Raw genomic sequence first — 16531 nt, 5'->3', positions numbered from 1 at the left:
GACGCTTCACCAATTAAAATGACTTTAGGACAAGTTGAAATCAACTTAGGGAGCAAAACATTCTGATTTGTGAAACTCTCCGAAGGCAGCTGGGAAGGCAAGTGTCTGAGCGGGTTGTCACTCACTCAGGAGTAATGATGGGAAAATCCATCAGGGTAACGTGATTGAGTTTGGTGAATTAGTAAGGATGTTTACACTGCACGCAAAGTCAGAATGGGGCTGGCTGGACCGCCAGGGTTTTTGACATGTGTGGCAGCTTCATTCCTAATGAGGTTCTTGGACTCAACAGTCACCCTGGTTGGACTCAGTGTCACTGACTTCCAGTCTAGCTAGGTCTCACTCTTCAGGCAAGTGGCTAAGGGCAAGGGAGGCCCCTGCTAGAGCTGGGTTCAAGTTCTGGCTCTGTTATGTCCAACCCAGTGCCTTGGGCCAAGCCCTGTCCTCCTACAAGCCTTGGTTTCTCCATATAGAAAATCTACATGATAGCTGGGCATGGTGGTGCATGACTATAGTCCCAGCACTCTAGGAGGCTGAGGCAGGAGGATGGCAAGTTCAAGCCCAGCCTAGGCAATTTAGCCACTTAGCAAGACCCTGTCTCAAAATAAACAAGAGCTGGAGATATAGCTTTGTGGGAACGCTCTGGGTTCAACCCCCAGTACCACCAAAGAAAGTCTGCGTGATGCTGGCCCAATTCACTGCGAGGTCTGGTATGAGGAAGAAATAAAATGAGCTAATATTTTTACTTTTTATTCCCCTCCCAGGTCCAGTGTGTTATGGGAAGAAAGGAAAGTCAGTGGGGACCATCTGTCCCCTGGGGTGTCCATTACCCTAGGAGCCAAAGACAGACAGTAAGGCAGAGACCTGAGCTCACATCTTGATGTGGTCTTTTCCTGCTGTCTGATCTTGTCACTTACCTCTCTGAGCCTTGGTTCTCTCATCTGCACAATAGGGCAAGCAGGTAGCCTTTCTTTTCAGAAATCTATGGGTTTCTGGGCTGGGGATTTAGCTCAGTGGTGCTGCCACCTGCCTCACAAGCACAAGGTCCCAAGTTGCACCCCCAGTGCAAAAAAAAAGAAAAGAAAGAAAGAAAAAAATCTATGGGTTTTCCAAAAGAACTCCTGAGAGTTCTGAGCAGATGTTCTTTAGTGTACAAGGGGGCAGGTGGTCTCCAAGAGCACATCTGGACAGGGAGAACAGAACAGATTGCTCTTTCTGGTGACCCCAGCTGCCTGACTGGGGAAGGGGATTTGAAGGACTGACTGGGGAACTGTGTGAAACCTGGAATGGAAAGGCAGCAGTGGGAAGAGCTTTTGGTAACTAAGATTGCTAGGAAATACCAAAGGACAGTTCAGAGAACTGCAGCATAAAAGCCTAAAGTCAGGCTGGGCACAGACTTCCAGCCAATTGGACAGAACCAAGCCCACTGCTTCTGATATCTTTGGCTATATATGAGCAAAGTCTCTCGCATGAGGAGGAGCTCACGCAGACTTCTGGGAGGAGAGCAGACAGGTGGGTGGGCAGCCCTGAGGATGTTTCCACAGACCAGGGAAGGAGGCCACCGTGGAATGGCTTTCTGGGAGCCTCATCTTTGGGAGGCCTGTGGAACCCACAGTGACCCTGAAAGGAAGTCACTGGTTCGTTCTGGAGCAGGGGTCAAGTCCTCACAGACATGCCCAGGTCAGCGCCAGGCCACAACTCTATTATTTAAGGTTTTTCATAAAAGAGCAACCCTCCAGGGCTGGAAGAATGACCGGGATCCTGACTTCCTGCACAGGAAATGCAGCAGCTGTGCCTGAGGCCTGGCTTGACCTGCAGAAGACTCATCAGCCTCTGCAGAAGTTTCCCAGCCTATGAGAGGCCCTGCTGCAGTGGACGCGATGACACCTGGCCGGGACTCGCCCCTCTCCTCCACACTGAGCCAGGCCCACCCACCCTTTCGCCTCTGCTTGTGGACTCCGCACTGATTTTATTGTAATTTCCGCCCTGTCAGAGTTAATAGCATTCGTTTGTTAATTACTGTATATTTTAAAAGTTAAAGGAGAGGGAATTCCCTGTGGAGACTTGTGCTTGGCTGAAGCACAGATATGATGTGAGGGAAGGGAGTGTGATAGCAGGATGATGAACTTGCCCGGCTGGTTTCTGTTCCTCCTGACAGCGCCTGGGACTGGAGAGGGGCTGCCAAGGTAGGAGGCACCTAAACCCCTCCCTCTGGGACAGGACCTCAGCGGTTTTACTCTGAGTCCCAAACTTGCTGAGCCCCTACCCCTAGTTCTGCACTATTACCAGAGGAGGCCTCAGGCCTAACGTGAAGGGGTTGAGCCAGGAGCCCTGAGGCTAAAGGAATCCGACAAGGGAGACTGATTGAGCCGGATGGAGTTCTGATTAGGAAATAGCTGGAATTTGTGGCAGGGCTCCTGCGCTAAAATTCATCAGGACACAGCAGCCCCAGAGAGAGCAGGGGCGGGACACGGGTCCTGGCTGAGATCTTGGCAAAGCGGGAAAGAGGGCTGATGTGGGGCCCTTGTGCTGCTGGTCCCACTGTGGCCACATCCGGGGACTTCTGGTACCTCATCCAGTTGAAGAGACTGAGTATGAGTATGAGCTGGCAGCCGGTTGCTCACATTCCTCCTGTGGAGTCGTTGGGAAGGGAAGCTGGGCCAGAGCCACAGATGCAGGAGGAGCTGGGGTAGAGGATGAGGAGGAGCAGAGAGGGAGGCAGTGGAGGGAAGGAGGCAGTGAGAGAGGGAGAGGGAGATTCAGACAGAGAAGGATGGAGACTGAGAATAAAGTTCATACAATCTGGAGGAACTGATTAAAATCCTGGAAGAAAATGTGATGGAAAGACTTTCTATCTTCCTGTTGAGACATTTAACCTAAAAGAAATGAGTTAAATAATTTATACAGAGAACGAGTGAAATTTGCTTTGATCAAATTAAAAAATATGACTGTGGAAATAAAGTGTCCACCGCGTCCTTTCTAAGCTGCAAAAAATGCTGCTGAGAAACAAAATGACAAAGACATAAAAATAACTAACCCTAACCCGGCGAATATTAGCACCATATTTTTTGGGAGATTACATAGCGTCATTGTAGGCCACGCAGAGAAATCCTCTCTAAGCACCAACAGGAGAGGTCTTGCTCATTGTGGAAGCCCCATAAAAAGCAGAAAATGGATAAAATTTTCCTTTGCAAAAGCGATCCGACTTCACTCAGGGGTTGGCCCAGAAGCCACAAGGGATCAAGTTAAATTTCCCACATGTGCCTTTCAAAAACAGAAGCAAGCTGCTCAGCTCCCCACCTCGACTCTGTGCTTCTTGAAGACAATTCCTGTTCTTCCGTGCATCCCCACACATGCGTGCGCACACCTCATCCACCCTCAGGAAACAGCACAGATGAGCGCCAACACTCCTAAGCCAGAGGTAAACCACTCTTCAAAGTGGACTCAGCTTCCCCGGGCTGGGTCAGAGTGCGGGTTCAAGAAGCCAGGCAGACAGGACAGTTAGTGAGGGCTTGAGACCCTCTCCTTGCTTTCAACCGGAAACATCCAGCAGGTACAGCCTGAGATGCCGGAGATCCCTACCTCATCCACATCTCTTGGAGAGCCAATGGGGCACCATCAGTCCAGCCCAAGACAGAAAGTTCAACTTGAGGCGCACTAGTCCTACTGATTGTGGGGACGCAAGTGACCAAAATATGTTTCCTTTTGGAGAGAAAATGCAGAGATTAAAAGCAGGGTTTTAGGGCCAGGGATTTGGCTCAGTGGTTCCACCACCTGCCTCGCAAGTGCAAGGGCCCAACTTCAATTCCAAGTACCAAAAAAAAAGCCAGGTGTGGTGGCACATGCCTGTAATCCCAGCACTCAGGAGGCTGAGGCAGGAAGATCGCTGTGAGTTCGAGACCAGCCTGGGATACATAGGGAGTTCCAGATCAGTGTCAACTACACAGCGAGATCCTATCTCAAAAAACAAAACAAAACAAAACAAAAAGAGCAAGGGCTTTATTTTTATTTCTTTGATTGTTTTTGTTTTTGTTTTTATTTTTGAGACAGGGTCTTGCTATGTAGTTCAGGCTGGCCTCCAACTCACTATGTAGACTGAGATTTAGCTCAGTGGCACCGCACCTACCTCGAAAGTTCAAGGTCCTGAGTTTCATCCCCAGTACCCTCCCCACAAAAAACTCATTATGTAGCCCAGGCTGGCCTTGAATTTAAGGCGATCCTCCTGCCTCAGCCTCCTGAGTGCTGAGATTACAGGTGTGTGTCACCATGCAAGGTTTGAGCCAGACAGAACCAGTTTCAAAGTTTGGCTTCCCCATTACATAGCTGAGTGACCACACCAAAGAGCATTTACTCTATGTCTTTATCTGCAAAATGGGAATAATAATGAAATGGATCTCCTGGAACTGAACGAGATAAGGGGTGGGGACATGTAAATGATGGCAGTTGTTATTTTTGCCATGACCTTGGGAGAGACATTCAAGGTCAGAGTGAATTTTCTTTCCACATGATTAGTTATGGTTTCTGATCGTAGATGGGAGGAGACATCTGCTCTGGCTGCACCACAGGAAGGGCTGTGTGGTTTGAAGCCACCTCTAATGGTTCTCTCCTTGGTGGCCCAGAGGAGGGGACCCAGCAAGTAGGGGCCAACTCGACCCACTGACCCATGAGGCCTGGAGAAAGGGCGGGAAGGTTCTGCTAGTGAGGCTACAGGCCCTGGGGAGTGGGAGGGCAGCTTGCCCGTTCCCAAAGGCATGTTGCCGGTCAGCATCTGAAACTGAGTGTGGGCTTCTACTGAAGCCGCTCTTGAACGCCGGGAGCTTTGCAGCAATGTAGAATCTGCTTCCAAAGGTAGTGAGTTCCCTGTCCCTGGGGAGCATGTAAACAAAGCCTGGGGGTAACGAGAGGGGCTTTGAACACCCACTAAGGACTGCTCTGGGGATCCCAGTGCAGCTCTCAGAGTGTGTCAGGAGGACTCAAGCACAGAACCCACCCAGCCTGCTTGATTTTGGGGTTTCTAGCCCCCACTCATTTTCTCTGTTCCTCCTACTTTTCCTCCTTTATGAAATTATCATTTCTCCTCCCTGCCCCATCCCTCTAAGGACCTCTGAGAAAATCAGAGACCATATGGGATACAGTCTGTGCACACCATGGGTTTGTTTTGTTGAATGGTGTAAAGAGAAAGGAAGGAGACAGGTGATGGAGAGGCAGGTGATGGGGGTGAACAGGGAGACGAAACGAGAGGGAGAAGCAAGAGAGACAAAAGAGCAAATAAACAGAAAAACGGGGAAGAGAGAAGTGTTGAAAGGGGAAGATAAAAACAAAACATAGAAGAAATTCAGATAGAGAGAGACAGAGACAGAGAGACAGAGAGTCAGAGAGGGCAGTGGCGGCCTGCACCTGCCGTTGCCCATGAAGCCTGCTGTGGATGGGCCGGGGAACAGGCGTGTGCGTGCACAGGCATGGCTGCTGAGCCACCGTGTCAGTGCGAGTGTGTCAGCCCCGGGATGGGGATGAGCCGGCTTTTATCTCCTCTGGCTGCGCAGGATTTACAAGCTTTTGAAATGCAGGATTAATAAGAAGAGGCCGGTGTTTTAATCTATAATGGAACAGAAAGTATCATTATTGTTAAATAATGCACAGCCTGTCGTTTATTAAGAATTAATGGTTTACTGAGTGCTCAGGTTGCTGCAGAGCCTGTGCCCTCCCAGGTCTGGCCGTCAGGCCACACCCCCTGAGCCCACCTGGCCACAGGCAGGCTGCAGAGGCAGCAGGCCGCTGGCTGCTTCCGGTCGGTTTGCTCGGTTAGTGGTCTTCCCTCGCAGGGCTGTGGCTGGGGAGGCAGGCAGAGGCGGAAATGTGACGGGACGGAATCCCCTCTCATTCCTTCAGCGTTCTCGCCGCATGAGGCTCGCTCATCCCGCCTCTTTCTAGCCCTACAAAAATTCAGCTTGGATCTCTCAACGCTGAGTCCTCTGGAAGTAGTGACAACACAGACATGGGAGCAGAAGGTGCCCTCTCCCCCCGCTTGGGGTCTGGAGGAGAGAACACACATATCTCAGGAGAAACAACTACTTGCACAGGCCAGCTGGTCCCAGCGGGAGGGACTGACCATTACCAAGAACTTTCTCTGGGCCATGCCCGCTACACGTGTATCTCAGTGTCTCTGCATCACCACCCTGACAATGTAATGTCTCCATTTCACAGATGGAAAAACTGAGGGCTGGAGAACAGCCGCCCCAGGTTGCTCCACAGATGGCACAGAAGAGCCATTCTACTTTATTTCAAAGCCCTTTCCACTCCACATGTTGAAGCACCAGTTCTGGGCTCCCTCACTGTCTCAAAATAGATGATGTCAAGGAAAGCATTTGTGAATTACAGGGTCTCTGTGTGTGTCACATGGAGCTGCGACTGCGGTGGTGCACCAGGCGATATTAAACCCAGTGTATTCGCCAGCAGGGAAACTGAGTCACGAGGCTGTGAGTGACTGTCAGGGATGGCAACCAGGAGACTGGCACCGGATAGCTTAACATCACAGAGAGACTCCATGCCTGAGCCCTGTGACATGTGCTCCCTGCCCTCCTCCATTACCGATCTGCACAGTTTGGGTCTCTGGCAGAAATACCCAGGCCCTGAGCCGGGGATGTAGCTCAGTGACTCCACACTTGCCTGGCAAGTGCAAGGTCCTGAGTTCGATTCCTGATACCAGAAAAAAGAAAGAAAGAAATACCCAGGTCCAAACAGAGATGCTGACTACGTATGTAGCCGATCTGAAGCAGGAATTAGAGCTGCATGATCCTGGGCAAGTTACTCAGCCTCTGAATCTGTCACGGCAATAGTCCTCCCTTCAAAGGATCGATTCACGAACTGAGTGAGGTCTTCCATGTCTGTGTGGCACTCGGTGTTGATGCCAGGGACAGAGTGGCTCTGGTGTTGCTGAGGGGAGCGGGTTCCCAGTGCCCGTGCCACCCACCCCGTCCTACTCATTCACCCACCAACTGAGTGACACGCATACATGTCCCAAGCACCTGACACCGGTCACGCTCTGTGCTGGGCAGAAGTAGACGCCAGCAGAGGCTGTGCGGAGGCCCAACTGCCCTCCCTAACGCCTTTCTTCTTTGCCTGCTCATCTCCTTCCCGCCCAGTCTCATCTCCTGCAGCACCATCCCCACCTCTGCTCCCCGCACCCCAGCCCGGCTCATCACTATGGCAGCTCCCCCCATACTGCCTGTGTTTCCTTTACCCCATCTCAATTTCTCTCCTTCCTCGTCCCCAGCCCCAGGACTCCGCCCATTCCAATTACGGAGGTTCAGAGTCCTGGTGGGGGAGGGGACAGTGCCCCCAGAGGCCTCTGCGCGAAGGTGCATTCCAGGGGATGAACCCCTAGTCCCCCGGGGCTGGTGCAGCCCCAGCACCTGTTGTGGGCAGGGTCTCCCCGTTGGCTGGAGTGGGGAGGGCGCTGACTGAGCCGCAGGCAAGCTCGTCACTCCCCACCCCCACCGTCCCTCTCTCCTCTGGGCGGGCCACCACGCTGGGACCTCGGCCCACAGCCTGGCTCCTCACGCAGCTCCTGTTTTATTAACCTGCCTGTCGCTGCTCTCGCCACTGAATAGGGCCTGTGGGGGGGCCTCGAAGGGGGGCCCTGGGCTTTGCCTGAGATCACCATGGAAACAGCAGCCTCGGCCAATCATCGGTCAGGCAGCACCGAGTGCAGCGGGCAACTTGGTCTCCGAAGCCTCCTGCAGCCTGCAGGCTGACTTCTGCCTGACAGGTCTTCCACGGTCCGCGCCTGCTGAGGCAGAGGATGGGGGCCGGGGGCAGGACCCTAGGGGAGGGGCCTTGGCAGAAGAGAGGGTGTCAGGGAGTGTGAGGCCAGGGGCGCTGAGGGTTGGACCAGAAGATGAGGAGAGACCAGGGAAGGTGATCAGAAACAGTTGGTGTGATCATTTGAACTTAGGACGTTAGGGGCTGTGTGGATGGGGGCTGATTTTCTCCCCAGTTTCACTTCTCTGTCTTAGCCAGGATTTCTCAACCTCAGCACCAGTGACAGACATTTAGGGCCAAGTCATGCTCTGCAATGGGGGGCCGTGCACTGCAGGACCTTTAGCTGCATCCCTGGCTTCTACCACTAGGAGCTCTCCCCAGTCCTCAAAGATGTCTCTGGACACTGCCAAATGTCCCCAGGGGGAGGAGCGACCAAAACCAGGCCTGGTAAGAGCCACGGGTCTGGGGACTCTCGGGTCAGCGGTCACTATTGGTGAGTTGCTGTCTCGGAACGGGGTTCCCTGAGGGGATGAAGGAAAGAGGCAGAGGCAAGGAGCGAGAAGCCCCAGGGCAGACATGGAGCTGCTGATTTGTACTGCTCGGATTAAATAGTGTGAGGTCTGTAAATGCTTTCCCCAGGGTGGCTCCTATCTGTAAACCCTTCCCAGCCCAGCCTTCTGCACGCACAGTAAACGTCACCTCCTGGAAGCCCACCCTGACTCCCCCATCCCGTCAGCCCTTTCTGTTTTTCCTGGGACACTCGGCACTCCGTCCGTCTCTGCTCCGCATGGCTTGTCTTTAACAATAGTTGCCCTATTGAAACTGGGTTTCAGACTCTGAGGCGTAGGTTTCATACTCTGAGCATACTCTGAGGCTGAGGCAGGAGAACTGCAAGTTCAAGCCCAGCTTGGGCAACTCAGCAAGAGCCTGTATCAAAAAAAAAAAAAAAAGTTACCTTATTGAGGGTTTCCTATGTGCCAGAACCCGAGTAAAGGCCTGAAACATTTTCTCACGTAATCCTCCTCCAACTCCGTGAGCTACATACCATTACTATGACCATTTTACAGATGCAGAAACTGAGGCTCAGGTTGGGAAACTTGCCTAAGGTCACTCACCTGGTTAGAAATACTGGAGAGAGACTTCAGACCCAGGCTGTCAGGACTGCGGTGTGCATGTTTCTGACCCCTGACTCATGCTGGGTAAGCATGCACACCGCCATTCACGATCCCCTGCAACGCCCAGCATGTGCTGTTGGGTCTCTGAGAAGTCTAAGTGGTCAGCTAGGCCAGGCCCGACACAAGGCTGGGACCGAACTGGCAGCCCCAGGGTGCTGGTCCCCTTAAACACACTCAGGAGTCATTTAGCTGAGCATGGTTTGGCGGAGCCAGCTCCGTGAAAGGCTAGCTACATGGCAGCCGCACACCCTCACTGAGCCGCCTTGGGTTTCCAGGACTGAACCGTCCCTTGTCTCAGGGATGCTGGGCCACGGCCCCCCCTAGTGGCCAAAGGGTCACGACAGTGGCCGCAGCAGTGGGAGTCAGGTCAGAGATTGTAGCCTATACGGGATTATCTCTCAGCCCTGTTCCCAGGCTCCAAGGCACCTCTAAGAGGTTAGAGCCAGAGGGAGGCCTCAGGTAACTGTCAATAGCAACCCCCCACCCTCTACTTCCCCCTTACCTCCAGCCCTATTGAAAGAAGAGCTGGTGTTGGCAGAGAGCTTCCCATCTCAGCTTCCCCCAACACTGCCTGTGAAGATCACACCCCCACCCCTGCCTTACATTCAGCAAGAGGGCTTGAGGCTGAGGGGCGTCTGCCAGGAAGCATCGCGTGATGCCACTTCCTGATCAGGTTAGGGTTTTGATCTGGAATCCAAGAGCTGGAGTCCCAGGGGGCTCACATCAGAACTGCTCCCCGCATACACCCCCGCCTCCCCCAGGAACCTGCAACACACCACCTCGCCTTTGAAGGCAGGGCTCCTGGCAGGCTGCGGTTCCCATGGCAACCCCATCCAGCCTGCCCTACCCAGTGCTTCCTCCACCCGCTTCCTCCACCCTGAACCCACATCACCTTCATTCACAGAATGAGAACTGTTTCACATCAGCCAAGTGGACACCCCTTCCCCCAGTCCCTTTCCATCCCTTTCTTTCTCCCCCCTCTTATTGAATGGACAGCCACAAACCACAGAGAAATGGGTAGAAAGCGTGGTGTAGGAAAGGGGCTGAGTTCGTGCAGATGGCACCCTCCATGGTCCCCAAAGGCCAGACCGTCTGCCCCTCTTGTTCCCATATCCTTCTATCTCTCTCTCCCTCTCTCTCTCTCTCTCTCTCTGTTCACTGATCTGTGATTTTCTTGTTCTCTGTGAACACCCAAGTACATAAGGCCAGGTCTCAGCTTCTAGGCCCAGCTCTTCTCCCCAGCACCAGCCAAACTCACTCAGAGGCCAGCTGTAACGGCTGAGAGCTAGATCTCAGACCAGAAGCACCAGGCCTGGCCCAACTCTGGCCCTGATGCCCCTCCTGCGCAAGATAGCACCTTGAGGAGATGTTTGGGGGTTGAGAGGACACCAGTTTACCGTGGGATTGTGGGAAGGGCCAGAGAGGAATCTTAGACCCCAGCCCTGGCTAAACAACACGGCTCTTCTGGCCAGGAGTACTTGGCTTCAGGGCTTTGGCAGGTGCTGCTGCAAAGTCAGGAGAGCTTACTCTGAACCTTGCAGTCTGCTCTGCAGGAGGCCCTGAGCAATGGTCAGCAGCTCAGCCTCAGAATCAACCAGCTTGGGCTTGAATTATAATGTCCTCATTCATTCATTGTGCGATACTTACCTTCTCTGAGCCTTGACTTCCCTCTGAAAAACGAAGCTCGTAATTCCCTACAGTAAGTGACTGACACTTCGAAGCCCTTGCATCCCTTCCAGACCCCTCTCTTGAGATGCATTTTTCATTGAATCCCCCAACAGCAAGCATAGTGCGGTAGATATTATCATTGTTACGTCTGTCCGTCTGTCCTACAGATGGGAAATGGAGGCGCAGCGAAGTTCCAGCGGTGGAGCAGACCTTCCCACGGAGGCAGCGTTAAGGGGATGTACTCAGGGTGCAGCAGCTAAGTCCCACAAGGGGGATATGCTTGTGTGGGAGGCCCTGTGCCCTAAGTGGGGGCCTCACTCAGACACACAGCCTCAGTGGCAACCCACACTGTGCCCACCTGGCAAGATCAAGGAGAGGCCCAAGCCTGGTGAGACTGAAGGGGAGACCGAGCCGGCCGGGCTGTGAGCGATCCTCTCCAGCCAGCCCTTCAACATGGAAAAGGAGCGAGGTGAGGCCTCAGGGAGGAAGTGACAGGTCCGACATTCCAGAGAGGGTCACAGCCCCGCCCCGCCCCCCCTTAGTCGGCCTCTTTGAAGACCGGGTCAAGGTCAGAAGCCTCGGGGGCTTAGAATCCCTGGGGCAGGGTGGCGAGGAGGGGGATGGAATGCGACCTTTGGGCCCGGAGCCGTCCCGCCTGGAGCGCCAACCTACGGGACCTGGCTCTCCGCCTCCCCACCGCCCAGGTGGCCCAAGGCTGGCCCTCCCCGGAGAGGCTCCTGTCCCCGGGCAGCCCCCCTCCCGGACCCTCGGCGCGCTGGGCCCTACTCATCTCCCCCGCCCCCACCTTGAGAGAATAAGCCGAGCAAACAGCATTGTTCCCACACACAATGGACACAAAGAACTTGGGAAATCGCAGAATGGTCCTGAATTTCAGCTTCCTTCCCCTCCAAGCCCTAGAGAGATCCATTGTCTGTAAACTCCACTTAAAATACGCACCGCTGCTCCAGCTGCGGAGCCACTTAAGACGCACGGAAAAGCCCCCCACCCCTTGTCTAGCCGAGGAGCGGGAGGAGCAGCCACTGAGAGTCTCGGCTCCAGCCTGAAGCTGGAGACGACCCTGTGCCCTCAGGACCACTCGGCGGCGTCCGTTTCACAGCTGAAGAGCCCGACTTGGGGTGGGTCGCGGGACCTGGTCCACTGGTGGTCTGCTAAGCTCGGTAACTTGGTGCCGAAAGGAACACTGTTTACAGACCTCCAAGGACGGGGAACTCACTACCTTGGAAGGTGCCCCTGAAACATGACCGAGGTTACAGGTCTTCCTGAGAGCCCTAGGGTCTGATCCCTCACTTCCCGCTCTGGCTCCGTGTTACTGATCTTCCTCTGAGATGTGACTGCCTCCTGGAATTTGCAGGTTGCCAAAGCCCCGCCCCGCCCCCCGACTACACCTGAACAACTCTGCCCTCCTTTCCTAGACACCATTAATGGGTAGCTGTGAGTCTTTTCCCCATCCCCTTCCCTTCTATGTGCTGCCTGATTGTGTCCATGGAGACTCGATGGTGCCCAGAGCTGACCCCGGCATTCACAAGTATTTATTCAACAAGTATTACTAAATGCCTCCAGGTACTGGCCATGGTGCTTGGAACTAGGGATCAGAAAAGATCCCAGCTGGGGCATGGTGTATCACCTATATAATTCCAGCACTCTGGGAGGCTGAGGCAGGAGGATCAAAAATTCACTCACTCTGGGGAATCTAATGATTTAGTGATATTCTGTCATTAAAAAAGCAAGAAAAAAAGAAAAGAAAGGAAAAAGTTTGCTGTGAATACAAAGACCCTGGGTTCAATCTCCAGTACAAAGAAGAAGGAGGAGGCGGAGGGAGAGAAGAAAGAGAAGAGGAGGAAGAGGCCAACTCTCCTGAGGTTTGTAATTCTGGTGGGGAAGGAAGAGTCTGTGCAAAGGCCCTGTGGCAGGAGGAAGATGGGCTAAGAACTGAAGAGACTGGTGAGATTAGAAGCCAGTGGGGCATGAAGTTTGGCTTCTAGGCCTCAGTGAGGAGTTTGACATGATTCTAAAAAGCAGTGGCAAGACGCATGAATGTGCGCCATAAAAGCTGAGTGACATTGCCCTAAGGAGACACAGATCCCTAGCATCACTGACTCAGAGTAGCTCCTCCAGAACTTCCCACTTGCTGCTTCCTCTATCAGGGTGCTGTTTATGGGTTTTTCTGAGGTTGATGTGTTTTCCTCCTTCGGGTCTTTGTTTAAACCCCCGGCTTAAAGCAGTTCTCCCTGTAGGTACTGTCACACTCTACCCTTTAGCTCGCATCATTGTTTTTATAGCATGTCCCCATCTGAAATTCAACTATTTATTTCTTTGCCTGCTGACTGTTACTCTCTCCCTTCGCTAGAAATTAAGCTCTTTATGGTTAGAGGTTTTGCCTCGTCATTAAATTTGCACGCTTCGACTCTTGGTTGGGAAGAGATGAGTCAGGCGACACGATTACAGAAGAGCAGAAGGAGTGTCCCCACGCGGCCCCCATCCCCAGCCAGGGCAGGGAGAAGGCCAGTTTCCTAAAAGTGGCCCCTGCCTGCCCCACCACTCCCAACCACCAGCCCTTTCACGGAGCTGTGCTGGGGAATAGAGGGACACGTGCAGGGTGGGAAATCCACTTCGTGATGACCACAGTGACCACAGGCGCGGCACAATGTTCGCACATTAGAGCCTCAGTAATCAGTAAATGCATGAATGACTGAGTGCACTCTGAGATAAAAGGACCAGTGTTCGCCCACAACTACACGCACAGACGTGAACAGTTATTTTTACATGTGTATTCGTGCAAGTGCCTGGGTACCAGTGACTCAGAGATCCCTCGCCAGTGTGGACCACTCTGGGAGGCCCACGAGTTCCATTGCACTAATCAGTGCCCGCCCCCTCTGGCTGGACGAGGGGAACCTGAACAACCGAAGACTAGGGTGGGATTCTAGGAGCCCTACCTGAGGGCACGGAAGGCGATGCTTCATGGAGCCTGGAGGCTGCAAAGCCCCTCACAAGCCATTCCCGCCTCTCCTCCCCTCCTCCCTCTTCTCCCCAGCCCATTTCTCAATGTTCCCTATGTCCGTCCTACGGGGAATGGCTCAACCTGGCATCTATGGGGGCTGGAATAGAGATCAGAAGTAGGTGGGACCTCCCAGGGTTTCGGCGTTTGGCTGACTGGGCAGCGTCTTATCTCATTCATGCATTCATGCTAAGGACTGAACTCAGGGACTCATGAGTGCTGAGCATGTGCTGTACCATTAAGCTACACTTCTAGGCCTAGGCAGCTTTTCAAATAGGCATTGGTTGATTAACTGAGTGCCTACTAAGTGTAAAACATGACTAGGAAGTTGGGCCTGGTGCTGTACGCCTATAGCCCCAGCACTTGGGAAGCTGAGGCAGGAGACTCACCGCAGGTTCCATGCCAGCCTGGGCTACATAGTGGGTTCAAGGTGAGCTTCAGCTACATAGAAAGACCCTGTCTGAAAACAAAACAAAACAACAGAAATGCCAAACATGACTAGGGCCTGTCTCATACAGAATAGCTGGTTCAGAAAAGATTATGAAGAAATGATTCAGGACCTGGGATTTAGGTTTTGCAGGCTGCCTCACCAACACAAGGACCTGAGTTTGATCCCTGGTATGAAGAAAAAAAAAATTTAGAGGGAAACCTTAGATGTATAATCTTTGAGTTCCTAAAGTACATGATGGGTTGGGGTTAATTTCTAGCAGGAAGCTCTGGGATAGCTCAGTGGAGTATTTAAAATAATGACCACATTGGTACAGCACTAATGTGGTGCTGCATGGATTTGCATTGAATCCCCATGCTAAGCCCCCATGTGTGTTGGTGTGCTGGTGTGCTGGTGTGTTGGTGTGTTGGTGTGTGTGTTTGCTGTTATTCCATCTACAGATTGGCACATTAAGTCTCAAGCAGGGTTAAGCAGCTTGCTCAAATTTTCCACAGCTATTAAGTGGTGGAGTAGATTTTCAAGCTCAACACAAGGCTCCAGAGTCCCTGCTCATACCCATGAGGTGGCCACAGTTGTGCCTTGAGGCAAAGGTAGGCCTTGGATGTGCAGGTGGGAGAAATCTATTCTAAAAAGAGGACACTGAGAAAATGCTGATAGGCAATGCTGCTGGATCTGTTTCTAAAATCTCTGGCCAGGCTTGGGCACGAGGCTGGACATGGTGGTACACACCTGTAATCCCAGCATTCTAGAGGCTGAGGCAGGAGGACTGAGGCAAGTTTGAGGCCAGTTGGGCTTCAAAATGAGTTTGAGGCCAGTCTGAACTACACATAGTGAGGACCTGTCTCAAAATAAATAAAATCTCTGTTAATCTGAGGTTCTAAAGCATTCAACGTCGGCACCAAAACACCACCTATTGAGGACCCCTCCCCTTTGGCATTTAGGATATAATCCCGGGGGATGGATTTCTTCTTCTGGGTACATCTTTCTCTAGTCCTCAAACAGAACTTCATGAAAGGATGGACGGAGTGGAGCAGATCAGTAAAAGGGTGGCGAGGAAGGAGGTACAGTACGTTTGATGAATTGGTCTTCTCCCCACCGTGGCTAGGGATGGGGGCCACTTGGGGACACACTGTGTGCCAAGCTGGTCCTCTGCCCATTCTGTATCCCTGCCGTCTAACTCATTTCATTCCAATAGAGTCAAAGCATGCAAATTTAATGAATAGGCAAAGAAACGATTGGCTCATTTCCCCCTGATGTAATAGTGCCACTATTCAAGTAACTCCTATGTACTCCACCCCCACCCCAATTCAGGGCATCTGATCTTGTTTCTGGCAAGAATTCCCAACTCCTCTATCTCTCCTGTTCTTCCCCTATTCTGAGTTAGTAAATCACTTTAAAAAGCCCCGACTCATCTCCCAAGGAATAGGGTGTATGCAAGCACACAGACTTGGGCCTGAACCACTGCAGTCTTCCTGGGAGGCCCCATATGCCTCTGCCGGCTGTGAGCAGCATCAAATCCAGGATAACAGCCCGTTTACTAAGACATTTTGTGAGAGTCCATGTCCAAAGGCTTCCTGAAACCAAACCCCAGCACATCGGCTGTTCTTTTCAGCCCCTAATTTAGTAATTCTATTGAGAAAAAGAGATTGCGGGTTTTTTTATTTGGTGTGATTTATTCTTTATCATATAAATAATAATAATTTACACAAAGCTCTTCCCCAAACAGAAGAGAATCTGTACATAAAAATAAACAAAAATTAAACTGAGCTGGGCCTGATGCCCAGAAAACCAGCCAATTCCAAACCAGGAGAAAAAAATCCTCCAGGTCCTGGGAGCTCTGGGGCCTTGGCTGGAATTCTGGGTGGAGGCTCTGATCCGGGAAGCCATTGCCCTCTCTTCCTAGTGCCTGTAAAAGATGATGGCACCTCTGGTAGCCAACACTCACGGACAGCCAAGCAGCATGCTCATTGGGCTGGGAGGTGGGTGGGATTTGGACTCGAAGGAATAATCGATTTTAAAACTCCTGGGCAGCGTTGCTTGCTGCTGCTGGCTTCCAGGGGCTGCAAGAGCTACTGCGGCTGGGAAAGATGGGGTGTTGGCCAACAACAGTGAGTGCAAGTCGCCGATAGCTCTGTCTTTCCCCTGTAGCTCATTAAAGGCATGGGCTGGGCAGAGTACCCTCTGGTCTTCTGTTCCCTTGAACTCTGGCCCCTCTCTTGAGGCTTGATATTTCTATAGATATTGAAAGATGACAAGCAGCCTCCTTGGCCATCGATGTGTTTCTCTCGACAGACATTCCTGGGCTGTTTGGAGCTTCTTCTTCCACCCTCATCCCTGTCCTTTTCCCCAGAAACGCCCCCGTAAGGAAGAGTGCCCTTCCTCAGATGCCTTTGGACCTTTGCTTGAGGGAGGACATATTGTGACTGGACTGTAAGCCCCTCCCCTGGCGCAGGGCAGGAGTTAGGT

This window comes from Fukomys damarensis, unplaced genomic scaffold, assembly GCF_012274545.1.
Source record: "Fukomys damarensis isolate Sample0158 unplaced genomic scaffold, DMR_v1.0_HiC HiC_scaffold_3, whole genome shotgun sequence".
Classification (NCBI taxonomy): domain Eukaryota; kingdom Metazoa; phylum Chordata; class Mammalia; order Rodentia; family Bathyergidae; genus Fukomys; species Fukomys damarensis.
The sequence above is the reverse complement of the archived record's forward strand: the minus strand, read 5'-3'. Positions refer to the sequence as shown.